Source organism: Jaculus jaculus, chromosome 12 (genome assembly GCF_020740685.1).
Source record: "Jaculus jaculus isolate mJacJac1 chromosome 12, mJacJac1.mat.Y.cur, whole genome shotgun sequence".
In the NCBI taxonomy this organism is placed as follows: domain Eukaryota; kingdom Metazoa; phylum Chordata; class Mammalia; order Rodentia; family Dipodidae; genus Jaculus; species Jaculus jaculus.
In genome coordinates this window covers 83,297,868-83,323,757 of record NC_059113.1, presented here as the reverse complement: position 1 = coordinate 83,323,757, position 25,890 = coordinate 83,297,868, and positions in this window count along the sequence as shown.

The following is a 25,890-nucleotide window of genomic DNA, read 5'->3' as shown; positions in this document are numbered from 1 at the left end:
TCTTTTAATCTCTAAATAAGAATGATGTCATTCTCATACTACTCTTGGGTTCTGTATTTCACTATGTCTTTGCTCTTATCACACTTTAAAGTTTACCATGCCATTTTGTAAGTGTTTGGGATGTTTACTTTCATGTGGAAGGCCTTTCTCTGGCAAGTATGCTCTAGTTTCTTTGGAAGATATTACTCTAATTTTGTAGATAGTTTTAAGCAGTGCACTAATTAGGGTTTGCAGGACTTTTTTTTTTTAAGTTGTTGTTGGTATTTGTTTTGCTTATATTTTCAGTACATTGAGTGTATGATCCACTGCCTTTAGACTGTTAATCGTTATTGGCCTCTGATGCCCTCTGGAGCCTCAGGACATTTTCCAGGGACGATATCATGTATTCATGCACAAAAATAATTGAGAAATTCTAACCATTTCAGTGTTTTAGAGATACAAAATAAAATAGCCCGGGGCTGGAGAGATGGCTTAGAGGTTACGCGCTTGCCTGTGAAGCCTTAGGTCCCCAGTTTGAGGCTCAGTTCCCCAGGACCTACGTTAGCCAGCTGTACAAGGGGGCACACCTGGAGATCATTTGCAGTGGCTGGAAGCCCTGGCGCCCCCAGTCTCTCTCTCTCTCTCTCTCTCTCTCTCTCTCTCTCTCTCTCTGTATCTGTCTTTTTCTCTGAGTCTGTCGCTCTCAAATAAATAAATAAAAAATGAACAAAAAATACTTTAAAAATTATTTTAAAAGATAAAAAATAAAATAGCTGAGGAATTATGTAGAAGTTGACTACAAAGAAAGAAATTTATCATTACATTGAAACTGAAGCTTCTATGGCTGTCTCCTTTTGCAGTTGTGTAGACAGTGTCAGAGGCTAATGTTTATATTGTTGTTTGGTTTTTTTGATGGTATTTTTATACATACAGCGTGTTCTTAGTGTTTCAAGTAATAATTGTTTTAAGGTATATTATTGTTATAATATTTAAGATAAAATAATAATAATGTCTTCAGAGAAGTGTGATATACTTGAATTACATGTTTTATCAGGTAAGATACCACCTTGTGATATAAGCTTAATAATTTTTCCCTAGGTGAGGCTTAAACAATATTCATGAATAGGTCAGGTTGTGTGGTAAAGAAATAGAGCTTTTCTATGTATAACTGGCATGGTATTTTAATATATATTAATGGATTATACAACATGGAAGCAACTGTGGGAGTGAAGGTGAAGATTTTGACCAAATCACTGAAAATAGGGGGTGTCAGACACTTTCATGGAAGCTGTGGCAAAAGATTTATTTTTTCTAGGGCTAGAGATAGCTTAGTGGTTAAGGCACTTGCTGGCAAAGCCAGAGGACCCAGGTCAATTCCCAGTACCTACATAAAACCAGATGCACAAGGTGGCACAAATGTCTGGAGTTTGTTTGCAGTGTTTAAAAGGCCCTGGTGATTCCTTCTCTCTCTTTCTCCTCTGTCACTCTTTCCCTCGCTTACTGTTTCCCAATATCCTGAAAAGGATCTTTTTTTAAATGAAGTATGGGGGCAAACTTAGAATTCAAACTATTGCAAGAATGTCATATGGGGCCAGCGTTCTGGGGTTCAGAGCTTCTTGCTGCTGGAGTTATGAGGCAGGTGGAGCCTTTCCATGTTAATACACAGAATCTTTTGATGTGTTGTCCAGGCTTTCTTGTTTCTTATGAATGGTATTGTAATTCTGTTCACCTCCCCTGAAATCCCACATCTGAATACCATAGTCACACTCAATGTTCACCCCCTTAGTATCTCACAACAGGGGTTAAATTTCAGCACAATTATTTATGGAAGCCATATTCAATCCACACTTATTTGAACAAATGCTCTTTATCCAATTCTACTTACAATATTCTAAACTTGCTCTAAAAATTATCTTACTACCATTGAGAAGCTAGCTACTTAATAGTCAACAAATACATGTTTCTTTCTAGATGTGGCAGCAGCAACATTTTTTTTAAACTACAATATTTCTCTTTAAAGTTTTCTTAAACATAACAGGTTTACTTTCGATTTCACTTACAGTTAGATAGGACACCTTTCATTGACCTGTATCCAATGAATTCTGAATAAACACTTGTGGGTCATTACCAGGCCTTGTCTTCATAATGTCCCACATTGCACTGCAATCAATGCAGCTCCCTTCGGAGGCTAAAGTGAAAGTGACAGACACAAATATGTCACAAGGGGGAGATAGCTTTCATCTAACAATGGAGGAGAACAATCCAGAAGAGCTTAACCCCACTGTAATCTGATTGAGTAACATGTCTTTGTGGTATTCCAAATTCAATAGTCTGTATTTAAACATTTATGCTCAATTCACATAGCAGGCGTCCTGGTTCGTTCAAGAAATAAAGCTCAAAAATTTGTATCTGAGTTTATAAATTTTGAGCCCTAGTATAAAATATTAGTCATAATCCATTATAGGTAGTAATTTAATTTTTTTAGATAACTTTAAGAATATATGAGCATATAGACTCTGGTCTAAAAATAAGTTCACATGCTTCACAAGCATTTGATCATCAGCAAGAAGTATGCATGATGTACATGCTTATAATCCCAGCAACTGGTAGGTAGAGACTGGAGTATCAGAAATTCAAATTCATATTCAGCTACATAACAAATTCAAGGCCTACGGGAACAATATGAGATGCTGACAGACAATTTTAAAGTAGTTGGGCCCAGCACTCTCCTCGATACAGTGTTGTGTCCAAGACACTGTTGAACATAAGGTCCTGCACTTGAAAAGAGCAGGTGTGGCATTCACAAAGACAACATGCATGTAACTGCAGAGTCAAGGCATGGGATTTACCCCTTTCCTCATGGAAAAGGCATGAGACAGTCACAATTGCATGTAGGAACATATATCTGAGGATTCTGCACTTTTGCCCTGTAGCTGAGTTGACTTCATACAGAAGTTCTATTAGAATTCAGTCTTATTAATAAAAATAGTTTTCTGTCAGACAGCCCTAGCCTGAAATTTGCCACAGTATTAACTACCAAAGTTCATCTTTAACCTTGTTTTGTACACTCAGCAAAGATGACCAATAGTTAGTTCTTTTTGTTGTTTTGTTTTGTTATGTTTTTCAAGGTAGGGTCTCACTCTAGCCCAGGTTGACCTGGAATTCACTATGTAGTCTCAGGGTGGCCTCAAACTCATTGTCATTTTGTTGATCCTACCTCTGCCTTCTGAATGCTAGGATTAAAAGTGTTCACCTCCACACCCAGCAGCTAAACCTTCATTCCTTAAGGTTAGTTTTAGAGCAACTCTAATGGGATAACTCCAAAACACATTTGTAAAATCTCATTCTGTTTAAAGGCTAAGGAAAACATTTAAACATATTTCGTTTTTTAAAAAGTTGGTTTTGGGTATTTTGTAGGCATGCACATTTTTCTATAACAGATCATTTAGTGGTTGAACTTGACACCTTTTTTTTTTTTAAATAGTAAGCAGATCATTGATTCCAAGAGATCAGAGAAGGGTTAATTGCAAAGAATTATGAGGGACTTTGCTGGAGGCTGGTGATTATGGTGGTAGTTTCATGACCATACATTTACCAAGTCTTGTATTTGACAGTTTCTGTTTTACTGCATGCAAACTCCTACTTCAATAAATGTGATTTTTAAAGGATCAAAATTTCAAATAAATTAAAAGTTAAAATTGTTCTTTTACAAAATAAAACATTAAAGTATTTGACTTTACTAGTAACAAAATAGATAATATGTTTCATGTAAAATAAGATTTAACAATATTGAGATCACATTGTGTTAGCAAAAGGCCATTTTAATAGTTTTATTAACTTAAGCTTTATTTTCCCACCAGGATGAAGCCAATTACAAGGCCTCCTGAATACTATTCAAGTCTTTGATATGAAGCTATATCCCAGCTCTTCAAGATGATTTGACTATAGTCATTCAACACATTATCACTTCATTTTAGGTCATTTGTATATATCAGCTTACTTGTGTTAAATTCTACATTTTGTACTCACCCTCCATGTTTGAAATTTAACCAATGATCACTCTTGATATTACCTTTATATTTATTTGGACATCATAGATGAGAAATAGTTGATTATATATTATTTAATAAATGAAGATGCATATATATTTGTGAACCTCTTTGTTATAAAATAAATTATTAATCATTTTTACTCTTTCAAATTCTACTAAGATGTTAAATATTGTTAAGATGATTATCTTTTGGATTGATTCTAATATATCACTGGATAGTGGAAAGGTTACAAATTACATGTGTAAATATTCAAGGAGTTAAATAAAATTGCCTTTAATGACTTAGTTTCAATTATCTCCCTCTCCTCTCTCTCTCCTATGGATGTAATACTGTATGTCCTTCAAATCCACGGCACAATGCTTGTTATCAGCATGCTACTGTTCTTAGGTGATGTGGATTTTTTTTTTTTTTCACTCTAGCCCAGGCTGTCCTGTAATCTCAGGGTGGCCTCGAACTCACGGTGATCCAACTACCTCTGCCTCCCAAGTGCTGGAATTAAAGGCGTGCACTACCACACCCGGTGGTGTTGTGGATTTTTAAGCTAATGAGCCTCTGCGATATATTCAGTTTATACGGATGCCATATCCTCAAAGGCACTGTGGAATATATGCCCCTTGTTTTGCTTTGCATCCTGGCCATGAAGCCATGTACTGACCTTGTTTCTGTCAGGCACTTCTGTCAAAGGGTCAAATGATGGGTCTGCCTTATCTTAAAGTGAGACATCCAGAAATGTGAGCTCAGTATGCACTTCTCGGGTAATATATCAGTATTTCATTATAGTAAGGGAACACTAGGTAATTTGGAATCATCAGATTGCTAGTGTAGAAAGGTAAAATTTTCCCACAATGCTGAATACTGGCAGTTTTGTGAAAATGAACACAGGGAAGTTCTCTCAGATAATCTAATAGCACATATGCATAAATGCATTCTCTGTATACTAATCTCCTTTCCCTCAATGAAAAAATATACATATATAGCAGGTGGAAAGATGGTTTAGCAGTTAAGCCATTTGCCTAAGGATCCAGATTCAATTCCCCAGTACCCACATAAGCCAGATGCATGAGGTGGCACATGTGTCAGGAGTTTGTTTGCAGTGGCTAAAAGCCCTGGTGTGCCCACTCTCATTCTCTCTGTCTCACTTCTCTATCTCTGTCTGCTTGCAAATAAAAAAATATTTTTAAAAGAAAAAATACATATACATGTATGTCTATGGTTATCATGCTTATCTATCTATTTATCCTCTATCTATTTCTATATAAACCACTTGAAAACATAAACAAATTTTGAGATAACAAAGAAGTAGAAAAATAATTTTCCCTAAATAAAACCTAGAAAGTGTTTAAGTTATAATGTCCTTATGCAGATCTGAAAGATCACAGAAATTGCTTTAAGTTCTTCACCAAATTGAACATAATTTCTTATTGATATCCACTAAACATTCCTCTCTTAGTTTCATTTCTATGTTTATTCTGTACTGTTCATAGTGATTTTTTCCCTTATATTTCAATTTTATTTGTAGATATGACATTTTAGTCACCATATGAATAAATGCCTAAGGATTGGTAGGGCAGCTAGAAGTTATATTACTGTCTATGTCAGCAATATATCCTAAGATCAAATCAACCAGTTCACAAAAACAGCAACACACTTTGTTGGTAAATTAGTTCAATCATATGGTGAGATGTTGTTAATCAATTACATAATACATTTAAACTCAAATTATTTTTTTCATATGTCTACAGATAAAGACATTGTTCTTATGTTTTTAGATACAATGCAGTGGTTTCCAACAAAAATTTCAATCTAGTTTGCCATGGATGATTAAATATCTAAAGATACATTTATTAAGTGGTGTGTAAGCTCTATCATCATCAATAAAATTATAAAGGAATGCCATGGGACTGGAGGAATGGCTTAGAAATTAAAGTATTTGCCTGCAAAGCCAAAGGACCTTGGTTTGATTCCCTAGGACCTACATTAGCCAGATGCACAAGGTAGTGCAAGCTTCTGGAGTTCTTTTGCAGTGGCTAGAGGCTCTGGCACACCCATTCTCTCTTTCTCTCTCTCTCAAATAAATAAATAAAAATATTTAAAATGAATGCCATGTAATTGAAGATGAATGTGAAAAACAAACTAGTTATTGGTATATACTGAAAATGAGAATAGCTAGGCAACAAAAACATTTTTCCACAAATAAATATCTAGAAATAATTTATCTTAAATTTTAATTTGCCATAATGCTAAACACATGTCCTACCAGATAAGAATGATTCTGCAGACATTAAATTCAAAGATGTGTTTAAATATTATGGAGAAAATTATTCATTGAATTACTTTGGAATTATTAGAAATGCTCAGGTTCACTATATTTCTCTCTGAATAGTGAATAGGAAAAGGGTTTTCTATATCTTAACATTCAGATAACCATCAGGGACAACTTTAAAACATTAAGTAAATGAGTCAATCACAGTTTATGAGTGCCAACCATCATCTTTAGTCAGGTTTTCTCCAGCAAGAACTGTGCCTGCAGCATTGACGGGCTAAGTTCAGAAACTTTATACAAAGAAAGTATTTTCTTTAGCAGTTTCCTAATGCACAGATAAAGACATGCTTAGTACAGAAGAGTGATATAGTGAGTTTTTTATGTTCTTTCATTTCTCCCCATCTAGAAAAAGAATCAGTTTCTTTAAATCAAAACAGGCAGACATATTTGTGTCAAAGTGAATTTCCAGACACACTATCATTAAATATGGTATGCTAAGAATATTTATTCTGTCTCTGATGTAGTATTTTCCCCTGAATCTGTGAGATAAACAGGAAAAGATTATAATTAAAACTGCATTTATTCAATGGCAACATGTGCTAATTCTGAAGTTAGTCCCATGGCATCCTAATTAAAATACTTCTTTTATCTTCAAAGGCAGAAGAAATCAGAGAAAAGGAAAGAGTAATAAAATATTGAAAGCTTCATATTGGCATACTATTGAATTATTTTAATGCAAAGAAGAATGGTTAATAATAACAAATGTTTAAGAGGAAAATATTTTTTTGGGGGGGTGGGCTTTTCTTCTTCATACTAAAAGCTTATGTTCATTGAGACCCACCACTAGCATATAACTCTTGGATTGTAACACAAATGGATTTGGTTTCCTATTTTGCAAGCCTTTCTGCTATTATTTTCAAAAAGTCATAGAAGAGAATAATTTGCTAAAGGAAGAAAAACTAATATAAGTATCTTCTTATAGTCATAAATGTGGTATTGACAATAGGTCATTGCATAAGGAGCCATAATGTAATAGTGGCTAACTTTTAGCAGTACTTAATTGAGGTGATAATAAAAATATCTTAAGCAGTACTTAATTGAGGTGATAATAAAAATATCTTAAGTATCTAATAATCTTCACTTTGTCAGTTAGTAGTTTGAGAAGAAAAGTGGTCTTGTGATGCATGTACTAGCTGGATTGTTAAATACCCGGGAAAATTTTGGTATTCATGAATTTTTTTCCAGTATTTTTTCCTAGACAAATGTGGTTTTATTGAATTCAGCTGACTTTTCAATACCATATATTTTTTCTTTCAATTATTTTGACATAACTTCAAAAGAAAGGAAAATTGAGGCCGATGAATTACAGTAAATAAAGGAAGCACACTGTGTTAAAAGTCACTTTATTTATTCAATATACATAAAGGTGCTCCAGGCTCATGATGTTCATAGAATTTTGATTATTTTTTGCCAGTAGTCATATTTACCCCACATGAATAACCTGTTGAGCTACTGAAGGGTTGACATAATTTAATTACATTTTTTCTTATTTATAGGATGTTATCTACCATTCTATCTGTACACAGCATCCCAAATGTCATTTCATAAGGTTGTCCCTTTACCAATTATAATATCAACTATCTGGTAATCCCCCTCTGATCCTTTGTCATGGATGTAAGCAACACTATTCAATATTTGCCAAGTGATTTTAATTTTTAATGAGGGCTAGTGAGAGTACCATTATTAAAATTAGTCTGTAATATGAGGATATTTTATCAATCCATACTCTTTATCTTCATTTCCTTACCCAGTATCTGATGTCATTTCCCCATATAAATCCACTTTGAATGTCAATGTGATTGCCTTGGTTGCTATATTTCCTCAGTTAATTGCTATGAAACAGTCAGTGCTAATGTATTTTGCATTTTCCTCATACATAAATGTATTTTATTTTGAGTATTTGATGGTATGTATTCTGTGTATATCTTAATGATCAGAACCATTAAAACAAAAGATCCATGGGCTGGAGAGATGGCTTAGTGGTTAAGGCACTTGCTTGTGAAGCCTAAGGATTCAGGTTCAATTCCCCAAAACCCATGTAAGCCAGATGTGCAAGGAGGTGCACGTGTCTGGAATTCATTTGCACTGGTCACAGACCATGGTGTGTCAATTCTCTCTCTCTCTCTCTTTAATAATAAATAAATAAAAACATGTTTAATAAAAACAAATGATACAAAGGCTGCACTTCTTTCTATTGACATTTCTAAATGTTCTTGCAAGAAATGTGAAGTTTAAGTAGGTTGGTCTATTAAAATAAGATGTTTAAAACATGGAAATTATAGGATAATTGATAATACTGAGAATGCCAATAATTATGAATAACTTCACATTATAGAGAATATTGGGAGAAAAAAAAATACCATGTGGGGACAAATCAAGAACTTTCTTTTGGATATTTCCTCCAGGAGAAGGTTTTCCAGCCTATAAGAAAATAAATATATCTTATTTTAGGATTTTTTAAACATATGTGTTCTGCTTTGTATGCTACTTTATAAAGAGTTGAAGAGACCATAAAATATATTTTGGCCTCCTTTATTGTAACTAAGTATTATAAATGACCACAGGTCCTATGGGAGCTCAGTGGTAGTATCTTGACGAATGTGGTAGAATGTATTCCATAAACTTCCTCAAAACAATTATTTCAATTCTGAAGATCAAAAGCTGATACAGGTGAATGTTGCATATATGTTATAAAATGTACCCATATAAGTTTGTTAATGTCACCTCCTCTAAAGCAACCACATGTATATAGTACATATATCATTAATTGTGTAGATTTAGTCTGTAATTTGGCAACATAAATGACTAATATAAACATGAACTTCTTATGATTTGTACAACAAATATGTACATATCAAAGTGAGGGAGATGAATGCAATGCAAGTTTCAGCAGCACTCACCTGTCCCTGACAAACACTTCTGAACACCTTGTGTCATTTATGCTTTGGTGACCTCATGACAAATGGATGGCCAGACAGCATGTATGAGGAAATACTGGGAATAAAGCAGGAAATGAGAAAGGGATACAAGGTTCAGCCTCACATGTATAACAACCCATTTGAATAGCTGGTATCCTTAAGTAACTACATTAACCTTTTTCTGAGTTTGGGGTCTTTCAAACTCATAACTACATTTTATTTCCCCACCCAATAAATATTCAACTAGCTTCCAATACATGAACTTTTAGCAGACACACTCAAAACTCATCATCAGTATCTAACCCAATGTAATTCCTCTGCTGCCTTTTGGATGACTACTTTGCAAGAAATGTAGTCATATCTGTTTGGTAATGCTCATGTTTTCAAATGGTGAACCCCCTTTTTTGTGTTTGTGTTTGTTTTATTTTTTGTTATTTTTTATTAATTAGCTTTATATTCGGCAAATTCAGTCAGTTTGGTACCATTATTAGGCTCATCCCTGACCTACCCCCACCCCTTGACCCCTCCTTGTTGAGGTATATGGGTCATGCATTGTGGAGTTACCCCACTGTTATGGGTAAGATAAATGTCTCTGCTATCATGACCCAACATGTGGTTCTGACATTCTTTCCGCCCCCTCTTCCGCAAAATTTCCCTGACCCATGTTGGGTTCATTTTTGGTCTGCTTCAGTGATGAGGTGTTGGGGGCTTCTGAGGCTCTGGCTCTCTCATTTGGTAGGAGTTGATTTTTCTCTGTGTTGGTCTCCTTCATCCTTGTGTTGGTATCTGGTTAATCAGGAAAACAGCACCCTTGTTTGTTTTGCCAATTGTTTTTCAGTTGGGGCCCTTTTGAGGTATGATGGGTTGGCTCTCTCCTTAGGGTTTACATATATCTGAAAAAGAGAAGTAGATTCTCCAGCAGAGAGTAAGTTAGCACCAGGAAAAATGAGATAACCCTTACTTTTTTTGTAGAGAATTTAATAGGTGTAGACATTCTTGTAGCCCAAGATTGATGGTAGCTTGATATTGGAGAGTGGGCTAATGTTTGGATATGGTTCTGACTTGTTTTCCAGCTCCAGCTATGGGTCTAGTACCACTGAGGGGATCAGTTAGCCATATCAGGAGCAGTTGGTTCCCCACCATGGCTATGTGCCACTATTGCATGTGTGTGGGCATCACTACAGGTTATTTGCTGCTAAGTAGGTTGGACTGTGAGTTGCTTGGACAGATATTGGTCATTTTCTCCCAGTCACCCCTGTAGCACCCTCTGGCACTAGACATGCTGACTGTCTGGGAACTGAAATCAGATTATGGAAAGCCTCAGGCGTTCTCCTCAGGACAGTTCAAAGTGCTTAAATTTAAGAATGATAGATGAGCATGTTTAATGCCACGTATAGTATTAGATGGAACGTTTTTATGTATTAGCTAATATTAAGAAGATTTTAATTCAATACGTATTGGTGGGATAGAGGAAATACAATTTGTGAAAGTCTTAGATATTTATCTACTTAATTTCTACTGACCAAACTCCTATTACCAATTTTCTATTATAGTTACTGTCTCCTTGCTAGGATAAAACAACTGATAAAAAGCAGCTGATGGAAAAGTTTTGTTTTGGCTTACAGGCTAAAGGGGAAGTTCATGAAAGCAGAGAAAAGCATGGCATAAGCAGAGGTGGACATCAATTATACCACAGCAGGTGAAAAATACCAACAAGAAAGTGGGCCTGTTTCTGACACGGAGAGCTGGTTGTAACACTCCAATGCACACTCTCGGAAACACATCTCCTCTTTCAAGACCCCATCCCTAAAACTGCCACTATCAGGGCACCAAGTCTTTACAACACAGAACCTTATAGGGGACATCTTACTGAAACCACCACATTCCATCCCTGGCCTACATAAAATTAGGGGCATTATTGATGTCAAGTGCAATGCATTCAGTCCATCCTTTAAAGTTCTCTTACTTTTTCATTTTTTAAAATAAAATCCAGTACTGTTCAAATTTCCAAAGGCTGAGGTCACATCTAAGAGTTAAGATGGTCTCTTAACCATAAGCCTGTAAAACTAAAATACAAGTTAGCAAAACATAATGATACAGGATAAATATTCACACTTAAAAAGATGGAACTGGGTGCAGCAAGGAAAGAATGAACCAAAGCAAGATCTAAAACAAACCAGGGAAACATCAAATCCTGTAGCTTCAAGTCTAACAGCCATAACCAGAGATGAAGTTTCTGGGGGGCTCCAAATCTGGCCCTCCAGCTGGATTGCTCAGCCTGGGGTAAATTTCATTTCAAGGCAGCATCTCACCTTGACAGCTGTTCTGTTGTCTGGCAAATCCAAATCCTGGGATTTCCAGTGCAACTCACATCTGCAAAGGTCCATCTAGCTCCACAGAGAGAGACACAGTCCAATAATCTTGCCTTATATCACCAAGTGGAAATTCAAGAAAAAAAATAAATAAAAGTAACAAATATAATGACCATTTCTTTCCTGTATGTATTGGTTATACATCCATAGTATCATGTGGGATATCAAATTTGACACTCCAGTGGGGAGTGCAGTGACTTGTAAAAAGGAGGAAAAGCCCTTGAGCATTCCTGCCAATTTCCCAATGCAGAACAATTGGAAAAATCTCAATAATGATAATCTCTCAAATAATTTCAGCTGAAATTGACTTTTGTCTCCTGAACAAAACTTGATTTTTTTTTTTTCCTGTGCCATATACTACTACACTATGGTTCACTATTGCCTTCAAATTAAGCTTTCCAGGTCTGAAGAGATGGCTTAGCAGTTAAGGCACTTGCCTGTGACACTAAGGACCCAGGTCCAGTACTGACAAAATACTTATATATTCTTTTTTTCTACATAAGCCAAGCCTTACAGTCCACCATTATTTCTGTATTTATGTCTTTCAACTATCATCCAAATGGTCCATCAAGCTCTGCTGAGAGAAATATAAGGTTTCTTTTTGTCCAACATTTCAATTCTTCTCACACTGTTCCCACAAATTGGTTTCAAAAGATCAAAAGCCTCATTGTCCAATTTCTGACAGTAATGACCCGACTCCACTGGAATCCTAATCAGTATTAGTCATGGTTCTCATAGAACAGAACCAATAGAATGAATTAATATTAAAAAGGGTATATGTTGGAGTCCAACAATTTCTGTCAGCAGACTTGAGAACTTAGATATATAAGAAATTATTGGAGAGACTTCTGGCCAAGATGGTGACTGCCTAGATGCACCAGAGATCCCGGGGAAAGAAAGGAAAGACATTAAGGGTTCACTGGGTCTTTTAGGGGAGAGCAATCTCTAATAGATTGCCAGTGGGAGGGCACATAGGGTGAAAAACAGGGAATCACTGATTTCCTCCTGGGAGGGTACCCACCCCTCTCCCCAAGTAGCAGCCCTGTGTGTGGAAGCTTAGACTGCTCTGCGCACTCGCTCACTTAATGCTCCAGCCACAGCACATTCAGCAAGCCCAGGCACACAGCAACTTCCACACAAGCTCACACTGTGTCTGTCGCTTGCACCAGCTCAGGTGCCATCCCCTACCTGTCTGCCATGCCGGCCATCCACCATTGGCCTGTTGTGGGGGAGCACAGACTGCTTCCGGGACCCAGTGTTCCCCGGCCAGAGTTTGGGCTGCTTCAGTGCTTGGTGCCTCAGTGTCCCTCCTAGCATGAGCACAGGCAGCTTTGGTTCATCATTGTGTGAGAGCTCAGGCAAATTTGGCACCCCTGCCAGGAAGTAGATCATGTGGCTTTGGCAAGTGAGAGCCAAAGACATGGCTGCTTGGAAACTGCCTCAGGCTTCTTCAGGTTCAAATTGTGCTTGAGCCCAGGTTGATGCACCTACCTACATGCCCATACACTGTGATGGGCAGACCACAGAGCAAAAGAAATAACATGAAAAATCAAATCCAAGAAAATCCAGTTAGATCACCCAGTCCTACAATGAACATCTCTAATCAAAACATGGAAGAGTGATTAGGATCAGAACACCAAAATGCTATGAGCAATGCAACCCTGATCAAGCTACTGGTACAACTTGCAGAAAAGTAACAAAGGACCAATAATTGTGTGGATGCTGCCATCACCAGACTAGACCTAGATAAGAAAATGGAAAGAGTTCAAAGACAGGTAAGAGATTTGAAGGAGAGTAAAAAAAAAAGACTTCAAAAATCATCTGGCCATGCTAAATAAAGACATAAATAAATGCAAGGATATATTCCAAGAATCATAAAGAATATCAGAAAATGATGTAAAAAGGGTGATTGACAGAGGAATGGAAATAATAGATAGAAAAGTAGTAGAAAATGCAAACCTAATTGAACACGTCCAAAACTCTCTAGAAGTGCTCAAGAATAGAGTCAGCGAAGTGGAGGATAGAAACTTTGATCTGGAAGACAAGATGGAAGAAATAGTTCAAGAGTTCAAAAATTTTAATAAGTTCAAAAGTTTGTGTGAGCAGAATATAAGGGAATTGTGCGATACATTAAAACGTCCTAATATCAGGATCACTAGAATACCAGAAGGAGAAGAAATTCAGACCAAAGGCATGGAGAACTTATATAACAAAATAATTGAAGAAAATTTCTCCTGTGTCTTAAAAGAAAAGCCCATCAAGATACAAGAAGCCAACAGAACTCCAAACAGGCTGGATCAAAAGAGAAACTCTCCAAGACATATTGTCATTAAGACTCTAAACATTGACACCAAAGAGAAAATCCTAAAAGTAGCTAGGGAAAAACAGCACACCACTTTCAAAGGTAACTCTATCAGAATTACTCCAGACTTCTCAATGGAAACCCTGAAATCTAGAAGGTCCTGGAATGAAATACTGCAAAGTCTAAGAACCTATGGCTTCCAACCCAAACAACACTACCCAGCAAATGCCTACAAGAAACAGGTCACTGGATAAGCATAGCAGGAAACTGAAACCTGATCTACACTTTTCACCATCAAACACTCAAGTCCAAATGGATCAAAGACCTCAATATAAGACTTGAAATTCGACTACTACTGGAAGAAAATTGAGGAAGTACTTTCCATTATATAGGAATGAAAAAGACTTCCTGAACAAAACCTCATGATCTTAAACAGGCACTCAACCAATGGCATCACATGAAGCTGAAGAGTTACTTTACAGACAAGCATACAATAAGCAAAGCCAATAGATTACCCATAGAATAGGAGAAAATATCTGTGGGCTATCCAACTGACAGAGGCCAAATCTCTAGAATCTACAAAGAACTCAAAAATCGAAACAGTAAAAAGTCAAACACCTCACTCATAAAATGGGGCAAAGAGCTCAACAGGCAGTTCACAGAGGAAGAAATACAACTGGCAAACACGCACTTAAGAAAATGTTCATCACCCGTAATCATCAGAGAAATGCAAATTGAAACAACTATGAGATTCCACCTTACCCCAGTAAGGATAGCAAATATCAAAAAATCAAATGACAATAAATGGTGGCAAGGATATGGAGTAGTAGGAATTCTCATCCACTGTTGGTGTGAATGTAAGATGGTACACCCACTTTGGAAAGCAATATGGAGACTCCTGAAAAAGCTGACTATAGAGATACCAACAGACTCAGTTATGTGCTTACTGGGCATCTACCCTAAATCCTACAAACCACAGGTCAGAGAGATTTGCTCAACCATGTTTGTAGCAGCTCAATTTGTAATAGATAAGTGCTAGAATCACCCCAGATGTCCATCACTCGAAGAAAATAAGATGTGGTATATCTACAAAATGAAATTCTATACAGCAGTAAGAAAAAATAACACAATTAAATTTGAGGAAAAATGGTTGAAACTAGAACAGATCATTCACAGTGAATTTACCCAATCATAGAAAGAAAGAAAAAAAATATCGCTATGTAGTCTCACTCATCAATAGCACCTAACCTCAATCTACCCAAGATGCCTTACATACCCAGAAAGCATGTTGTGGACTAGACAGTAGGAAGGGTAGGGAAGGAGGGGAGGGCAACGGAGGGGTTGGGAAACACAAATCTAGACCCAAATGGCAATGGTTCCAAAAAATTCTACTTCCTAAAAGGCAGACCAAATGGCTGAACCTTCACCAGACCCTTAGAGAGAACAGCTGAACCACAAGACAATGGAGAGGGTATGATGAAGACTGACTTTAATCTTCTACAGCTTCCTTCCCTCCCTCTCCCTCTGTCTCTCTCTCACTCTCTCTCTGTCTTCTAACTCTTGTATATTAGTTATCGTTTTCTTCCTTTTCTTAATGGGCACTCACCTGTAACTCCCAGTACCAGCATGTGGCTATCATCCACAATGAGCTTTTGATCAGAGAGACCTACAAGGTTTCCTAAAAGAAAGACAGATTTCTGTCAGAGTACTTGATGACACACAAAGTTAAATTGTAAGTCCCTACTGCTAAAGACACCTTATGGGGTCTACACATAAAATGGAATGGCATGGCTGGAAGCCAGAAGAGAGTCAGTCCCCAGACTGTCAGCCCGTCTATTTCCAGAAGGTGCTAAATGGGGACATCCAGCCAAGATGGCAACCGCCTAGCTGTGCTAAAAATCCTGGGGATAGAAAGGCAAGACATTAAGGGTTTTATGAGTCTTCTTACCAGTGGGCGGGTACGGGGGGGGGGGCATGGAATTGTGGATCCCCTCCCAGGCGGGTAGGCCACCCCTAACAACAAATAGCCACCATGCCCTGCAGCCACGGCCCTGGGCTCGCCGCCACCTTGCCCGCCTCAACGCTCTGATCACATGCCAATTGATCCCTGCATGCAGAAGCTTAAACTCCTCTGCACATCTGCCCACATTACTTTTCAGCAAGCCCAGTCCCATAGAAACTGTCACACAAGCCCAGACTGTGTATCTCACTTATGCCAGCTCAGGTGTCCTCCCCTACCTGTCTGCCACGCCCACCATCCTACATTCTTCTGTGGCAGGGGAGCGCAGACAGATTCAGGTTCCCAGTGTGCCCAGCCAAAGTTTGGGCTGCTTCAGGGCTTAGTACCTCGGTCCCCTTCCAAGCTCCAAGGCAGGCAGCTTTGGTGCATTACTGCTTGTGAATTCAGGGAACTTTAGCACCCTTGTCAGGCAGTAGATAGGTGGCTTTGGCAAGTGGGAGCCAAAGCCTAGGCTTCTTGGGAACTGTTCCAGACTGCCTCAGATTCCCATTGCACTAGAGCCCAGGCTGGTCCACCCACCTACCTGCCCATACACTGTCATGGGCAGATCACAGCGCAAAAGAAATAACATGAAAAATCAAACATAAGAAAACCCTGTTAGACCACCCAGTCCTACAATGAATGCATCTAGCCAAAACATAGAAGAGTTATTAGGATCAGAACATCAAATTGAAGCTATGAGCAATGCAACCCTGACCAACCTGCTGGTAGAACTTGCAGGAAAGCAACAAAGGACCAATAAGCATGTGGATGCTACCATCACTAAGGTAGAATAATTTCATAGGAGATTGGAAGGAGTGCAAAGAGTTAATAGTTTTGAGAGAGTGAAAAAAAGAGGACCTTAAAAATCAGCTGGCCATACTAAATGAAAACATAAAGAAATGCAAGGATGAATTCCAAGAAGCATCAAGAAAATCAGAAAATGAGGTGAAAAGGAACCTTGACAGAGCAATGGAAATGATACATAGAAAAGTAGTAGAAAATGCAAACTCCATTGAACAAGTCCAAAACTCTCTAGAGGCTCTCAAGAATAGAGTCAGCGAAGTGGAGGATAGAAACTCTGATCTGGAAGACAACATGGAAGAAACAGTTTGAGATTTCAAAAACTTCAGTAAGTTCAAAAGTTCCTGCAAACAGAGCATGAGGGAATTGTGGGATAGATTTAAATGTCCTAATAGCATAATCATTGGAATACCAGAAGGAGAAGAATTTCAGACCAAAGGCATGGAGAACTTATTTAACAAAATAATTGAAGAAAACTTCCCCAGTCTCTTTAAAGAAACGTCCATCAAGATAAAAGCCAACAGAACTCCAAACAGACTGGACCAAAGGAGAAACTCCCCAAGACATATTATCATTAAGACTCTAAACATTGACACCAAAGAGAAAATCTTAAAAGCAGCTAGGGAAAAACAGCACACCACTTTCAAAGGAAACCCCATCAGAATTACTTCAGACTTATCAATGGAAACCCTGAAATCTAGAAGGCCCTGGAGTAAAACTCTCCAAAGTCTAAGAACCTATGGCTTCCAACACAAAGTACTCTACCCAGCAAAAGTATCCCTCATAATAGATGGTGAAAGAAAAACTTTCCATGACAAACCTCAGCTTTACAATTATGTAAACACAAAACCAAAACTACAGAGAGTATTTCAGGAAATTCTCCACAAAGAAGAAACAAATAACCAAACTCAAATGCCTACAAGAAGCACATCCCAACAACCAAACCCAGAGTAGGCCAAAAAAACTTCAAAGCCCATGAAAACACCAAAACACATCTACCACCAAAATATGGCAGGGATAAAACCAAATCTCACAGTCATTACCCTAAATAATAATGGACTTAATTCAAGAGACAAGCTAACATGATGGATCAAAATAGTAGGCCCCTCAATCTGTTGCCTTCAAGAAACCCACCTCACCACTAAAGACAGACACCTCCTCAGGGTAAAGGGGTGGAAGACAATATTCCAAGCAACTGGGAATAAGAAACAAGCAGGTGTAGCTACATTAATATCAGATAAAATAGACTTCAAACCAAAAGTAATCAAAAAAGACAAAGAAGGTGACTTCATACTTATCAAGGGATTGATCCATCAAGAGGATATTACAATCATAAATCTGTATGAACCAAACACAGCAGCACCACAGTTCATAAAACACAACATACTTGATAATAAAACACAAATAACCACCAACACCATCATAGCTGGGGACTTCAATACACCATTACCAGTAATAGACAGATCATCCAAACAGAAACTCAACAGGGAAGTGAGAGAGCTCAACAAAACCATAGAGCATTTAGACCTAATGGACATTTAAAGAACTTTACATCCCAAATCCACAGACTACACATTCTCAGCAGCCCATGGAACATTCTCTAAAATAGTCCATATAAGGGGTCACAAAGACTGCCTCCACATATTTAGGAAAATTGACATAATTCCCTGCATGATATCAGATCACAATGCTCTGTTACTAGAATTCAACAACAAAAGACCCACCAATCCCAACAGCATCTGGAAACAGAATAGCACACTTTTAAACAATAAATGGATAGTGGATGAAATAAAAAAGGAAATTGCAAAATTCCTGGAATTGAATGACAATGAGAAAACACCATACCAATACTTATGGGACACAAATAATGTGGTCCTCAGGGGAAAATTCATAGTACTCAATGCCTTCATAAAAAGACAGAAAGAAGCCAAATCAATAACCACCTAAAGGCACTGGAAAAACAAGAAAAATCCAATACAAAGAGCTCCAGAAGGAAAGAAATAATTAAAATTAGAGCAGAAATTAATGAATTGGAAACCAAGGAAACAATTAAGACAATTGACAAAACAAAGAACTCATTCTTTGAAAAAACAGACAAGATTGAGAAACCCCTGGCCACTATGATCAAGCAAACAAAGGAGAAACTTCAAATTTACAAAATTCAAAATGAAAAAGGAGAGATCACAACAGACATAAGTGAAATTGGGAGAATCATCAGGACTTATTTCATAAACCTCTATCCCACAAAACTGGATAATGTGGAGGAGATGGATAAATTCCTGGATGCATACCATCTATCAAAGGTAAACTCAGAGCAGAATAATCACCTCAATGAACCCAGCACAATCATGGAGATTAAAAATGTAATAAAAATACCCTCACCCAAAAGAAGAGTCCAGGACCAGATGGCTTCTCAGCTGAATTCTATCAAACCTTCATGGAAGAACTCAAACCAATATTCCTTAAACTGTGCGACACAATTGAAGAACAGGGAAAGCTACCCAAATCCTTTTATGAAGCTAGTATCACCCTAATTCCAAAACTAGGCACAGATGCCACAAGAAACAAAACTACTGGCCTATTTCCCTAATGAACTTAGATTCAAAGATTCTGAACCAAATCCTCACAAACCAAATCCAACAACACATCAAAAACATTATCCACCTTAACCAAGTGGGATTCGTCCCAGGAATAGGGGAGTGGTTCAACATACAGAAATCTGTCAATGTAATACACTACATAAACAAGGTTAAACATAAAAACCACATGATCATTTCAATAGACACAGAAAAGGCCTTTGACAAGATACAATATCACTTCATGACCAAAACAGTGGAGAGAATTGGCATGGTTGGTTCATATCTTAACATAATAAAGGCAATATACAAAGCTCCAAAGGCCCAAATAATACTTAATATAGAGAGACTTGAGGAATTCCCATTAAGATGAGGAACAAGACAGAGTTGTCTTCTCTCACCTCTACTTATCAATATAGTACTGGAAGTCCTAGCTCAAGCAATAAGACAAGAGAAGGAAATAAAAGGGATACAATTTGGAAAGGAAGAAAAGTTAGCACTATTTGCTGATGACATGATTGTATATGTAAGAGACCCAAGAGACTCCATCTCAAAACTCCTGAAGCTGATTAACTCCTATAGAAAAGTAGCAGGATACAAAAATCAATGCACACAAATCAGTAGCATTTCTATATGCAAATGACAAAGATACAGAGAAAGAAATAAGGAGCATAGTCCCTTTTACAATAGCAACAACAACAGAAAAATAAAATACCTTGCAATAACGTTAACCAAGGAAGTGAAAGATCTATACAATGAAAACATAAAACTTAGAAAAAATGATCTTAAAGTTCATATGGAAAGGCAGACCTCACATATCTAAACATATCCTCAGCAAAAGAAATACCTCTGGTGGCATCACCATACCTGATCTAAAGCTATATTACAAAGCCATAGTAATAAACACAGCATGATACAGGCATAAAAACAGGAGTATAGACCAATGGAATAGACTTGAGGACCCAGACTTTGGGTGAAGCAACTATAGATACTTGATATTAAACAAAGGCCCGAACAATATAGGCTGGAGAAAAGACAGCATCTTCAACAAATGGTGCTGGACAAACTGCATACCACATGCAGGAAACTGAAACTTGATCCACCCATTTCACCATGCACTACACTCAAATCCAAATGGATCAAAGATCTCAATATAAGACCAGAAACTTGAATACTACTGGAAGAAAATTTAGGAAGTACTTTCCATTATATAGGAATGGAAATAATACTTCCTGAACAACACCCCAGTAGCTCACAATGTTAAACAGTCACTCAACCAATGGGATCACATGTAGCTGAAGAGTTTCTTTACAGACAAGCATACAATAAGCAAAGCCAATAGATTACCCATAGAATAGGAGAAAATATTTGTGGGTTATACAACTAATAGAGGCCTAATCTTTAGAATCTACAATAAACTCAAAAATCTAAACAGTAAGAAGTCAAACACCCCACTCACAAAATGGGACAAAGAGCTGAACAGGCAGTTCACAGAGGAAGAACCACAAATGGCAAACACACATTAAGAAAATGTTCATCATCCCTAATCATCAGAGAATGCAAATTAAAACAACTATGAGATCCCAACTTACCCCAATAAGGATAGCAAACATCAAAAAATCAAACAAAAATAAATGCTGGTGGGGATGTGGAGAAGTAGGAACATTCATCCACTGTTGGTGGGAATGTAGGATAGTACAACCATTTTGGTAAGCAATATGGAGACTCTGGATAAGGCTGACTATAGAGATACCAACAGACCCAGTTATTACATTACCGGGCATCTACCCTAAAACCTTCACACCACAGGCCATATAGATTTGCTCAACCATGTTTGTAGCAGCTCAGTTCATAATAGCTTAGAGGTGGAATCAATCCAGATGTCCATCACTAGAACAATGGATAAATAAGATGTGACATATCTACACAATGGAACTCTACACAGCAGTATGAAAAAAATGACGCAAAGCAATTTGAGGAAAAAATGGTGAACCTGGAACAGATCATTCTCAGTGAACTTACCCAATCTCAAAAAAAAAAAAAAAAAAAAAAAATCACCACATATTCTCACTCATCTACAGCACCTAACCGGAATCTACCCAAGATACTTTACATACCCATCATGCTCTCATGGAAAAGACACTAGGATGGTTGGGGAGGGAGAGGGGGCATTGAAGGGGTGAGAAACACTAATCTATATCCAAAAGTCTCTGGTACCATAAAATTCTACTTCCTAAAAGGCAGACCAAATGGTTGAACCTTCACCAAGCCCTTATAGGAAACACCTGAACCACAAGACACTGGACAGAGTAGGATCAACTCTAATCTAAACCTTCTACATCTTTCCTTCCTACTTCTCCCTCTCTTTCTCTCTCTCTCACTCTATCCTCTCTAACACTTGTATATTAGTTATATTTTCTTCATTTTCTTAGTGGGCACTGACTTGTAACTCCCAGTACCAGCATGGGGCTATCATCGACAATGAGCTTTTGATTTGAGAAACCTACAAGGTTTCCTAAAAGAATGACAGATATCTGTCAAGAGTACTTGATGACCCACCAAAGGTTAGTGGTAAGACCCTATTGCTGAAGACACCATATGCAGCTGACAAGTTAAAGGGAACGGCATGGCTGGAAGTCAGAAGAGAGTCAGTCCCCAGACAGTCAGTGTGTCTCGTGCCAGAAAGTGCTACATGGGACACTGGGGGAAACAACCAATATCTGTCCAAGCAACTCATGGTCCAACCTACTTAGCAACAAATAACCAGTTTTGATGCCCACACAAGTGCAATAGTGGCACACAGCCATGGTGTGGAACCAACTGCTCTTGATTTAGCTAACTGATCCCCTCAGTGGTAAGGGACCCATAGCTGGAGCTGAGAAACAAGTCAGAATCATATCCAAATACAAGCACTCTCTCCAATATCAAGCTACCACCAATCATGGGCTACAAGAGGGTCTACACCTATTAAACTCTCTACTAAAAAAAAGTAAGGTTTATTTCATTTGTCCTGGAGCTAACTTACTCCCTGTTGGAGAATTTGCTTCTCTTTTTCAGATAGATGTAGATCCTAAGGAGAGAGCCACCCCATACCTCAAAAGGGCCCTGGCTGAAACTAAGAAAAAATTGAGAAACCAGCAAGGGTGATGTTTTCTTGCTGAACTGGGTACCAGCACAATGGTGAAGAGATCAACACAGAGAAAAATCAACTCCTAACAAATCAAAGAGCCAGAGACCCGGAGGCCCCCAACAGCTGAAGCTGATCCAAAATAAACTGAACATGGCTCAGGGAAATTTTGCGGACAAGGGGGTGGAAAGAATGTCAGAGCCACATGTTGGGTCATGATATGCAGAGACATTTATCCTACCCATAACTGTGGGCTAATTCCACAATGCATGATCTCAACAAGGAGGGGTCAGTGGGAGGGGGTAGGTCATGAATGAGCCTAACAGTGGTACCAAACTGACTGTATTTGCTGAATACAAAACAAATTAATAAAAAAATTTAAAAAAATTAAAAAGAAATTATTTAGAACCTATGTGTGTGTGTGTATGTACACACACACACACACACACACACACACACACATATATATAATCTTAGAACACTATCAAATGTTTGGGTAAGAATGAAAAGCTCTTTTCTAATATTTGTGTTTTTAATTTAGTTTAATTTATTTATTTGAGAGAGAGAGAGAGAAAGAGAGAATGGGCACACCCAGGCCACTAACTACTGCAAATGAATGCCAGATGCATATGCCATCATGGATATGGAGGAATTGAACCTGGTCCTTAGGTTTCATAGGCAAGCACCTTAACCACTTAGCAATCTCTCCAGCCCTCTGTGTTTTCTAAAATTTATTCATTTTTTATAAAAATGTTATAAAATATCTATGTTGTTTTAAATTGTTAACATTCACAACATGTATTGACTGCATTTTGAATATACATCAAGAGCAGTATCTATGAAATTATCTCCACAGACACTATACTGAAAATAAAAGTTAGTATAATTCAAAAAAACCATTGTTTACTTCAAAAATATCCAATTACTATTGCTTGACTGACAGCCATTTTCATATAATTAACTGCTCAATTAAGCACAATGTGTTTTTGTTTAAATTGGTTCTATGTACAAGAAGAGCAAACAAGCAACGGATTTGAGGGTGATTGTAATTAACCCTTAACAGTATGTAAGGCTTTTAAGTTAGGTAAACAGTTTATGAATCATACTGACTTAAGTGCCACATTTTTTGCTGTTTTATTCCCACTACTCTGCATCTTGAGGCCGTTGGCAGGGGCTTGGTTTCTCTGTGCTCCTCAGTCATTGAGCACAGCCAGCAGAAGCGCTTTCCAAAGACTACCTTTGCTGGAAATCACTCACTGTGTGTTTGACCTCCAATTCGTGTTTGGGAAAATTTCCATGTGACAATATTCTCAATAGATTTTGCTTTACATTTTCAACTAAGAGTTGTAAATAGAATGTTTTGTTAGAAATATTAACATTTAAATAGGATTTCCATTTGATTAGACTCAGTATTTTAGTGCTTATGCTGGTATTTGTACCCAAGTATTCTCTTTTCTTGATTGCAAGAGCATCTATAAATGGAGTGAAATGAAATAAATACAGAAGATTACCAATTTCTGTTTGCATCTAACTGGGTACTTAAAGATGTTTCCTTTTATTTTCAAATTATTACATCCTGCCAACATATGAAATGAGATGGAATGACACTGCAAATCAGTGCCATTTCCATGAAGAGGCACAGAGCCTGCCTCTGCTGGCTACAGAGTGTGCTTGTATACATTAGAAATCCAATATGGCTATTGAACTTAACTGATTTGAGTAGGAAATTTGCACATCATCATTTCCTCCATCTGTGCTTCCTGTTATGGGATTCAAGATACTAAGATTTCAAGTAAATGCAATTTACACATTTACATGAGATGTTCCAGGTGGTGTTCTTCAATGTTGTTTCCTTTTAGCCTTCCCTATTTTTCTAACTTTTAACACCATTACAACATTATCAGTTAAGTTATAATATTTTAATGTCTTATTCTATGACCTAATATTACTTAACTTATTGATGAATTGCTTTTCCTTATTTAAAACTACTTTTTGTTCAAGCCAACATTCATTTACTTAGAAATAACTTGATTAATTTTAGTTGGCTTCACTCTTGTAAATTAGTCATGTCTAGTATTTTTAGCTGATAATAATGTAAATTTTATAATAAGGTTTTTTGAATTAAACATATTCAATACTATCTCATACAAGAGTGTCAGTGCTTACACTTTTTAGTTAATCTACCTTATACATAGATTTACTAATGATCTATTTTCATGATAATTCCACTAATTGATCTGTAATAGTTTATTTTTTACAATAGTTATTTTGTATGAAGTGGATTATAGTTTGTATTTATGGGGCATGTTATAACTATATTGTATTTTGATTGACATTCAAATAATTTAATCTATAAAATGTTGCCTCAACTGTTCACCTTCTATTTGATGTGTCTTCTCCTTTAAGCTTGGAAGATTTCTCCCATATTATGCTAAGAAGCAAGGCAACTGCCACTCTGCCCGCTTCATATCTCTTTCACTAGTCAACACCTTATGTGTTGTTGTACTTAAATAAAGAAGCAAAAACACTTTAAAGAATTTGATTTGTATCCATAGAAAGACCAGGACCTGGCTTATTCTTGGAAATAAAGCCAAAGTTTTATATTTATATGATAACAAAATAAGTTAATATAGCATAACAGCAACTTATATCACACGGTATATACTTGTGATTTTATGTGCAATTGGTGACTTCATCCAACATATTCAAATAACGTGATACCCATATGTATTTTTACTATGTGCATTCTTGATTTATTATCCTGTAACCCTTGAAAAAGCAAGATATAGTACTGGAGAGATGGCTTAGAAGTTAAGGCATTTTCCAGTAATGCCAAAAGAACCCAGGCTCAATTCCCAGTACCCGTGTAAAAGGATGGAAAACAGTATTTCAAGCAAGTGGGCCTTGGAAAAAAGCAGGTATAGCTATCCTAATAGCTGACAGGTTAGACATCAAACCAACATTAGCAAGGAAAGATAGAAAAGGTCATTTTATACTGATTAAAGGAACTCTCCAACAGGAAGATTTTACAATCCTAAACATTTATGCACCAATCAAGTGTACTCCCAATTTAATCATACAAACAGTATTACACGTAAGTTCACAGATAACACCAAACATAATTGTGATGGGTGACTTTAATACCCCCTTCTCATCATTTGACAGGTCATTCTGGCAAAAAAATAAACAGAGACATCTGAATTAAATGATGTCATGGAACAAATGGACCTAACAGATATCCACAGAACATTTCACGGAAATGCTGCATAATATACATTTTTCTCAGCAGCACATGGAACATTCTCTAAAATATATATTAGGACACAAAACAAATGTTAACAAATAATCCCCTGTACTAAATCTGACCACAATAGGATGAAACTACAAATCAGCAACAAGAAAACTAAAGAGCATATAGAAATTCATGGAGACTAAACA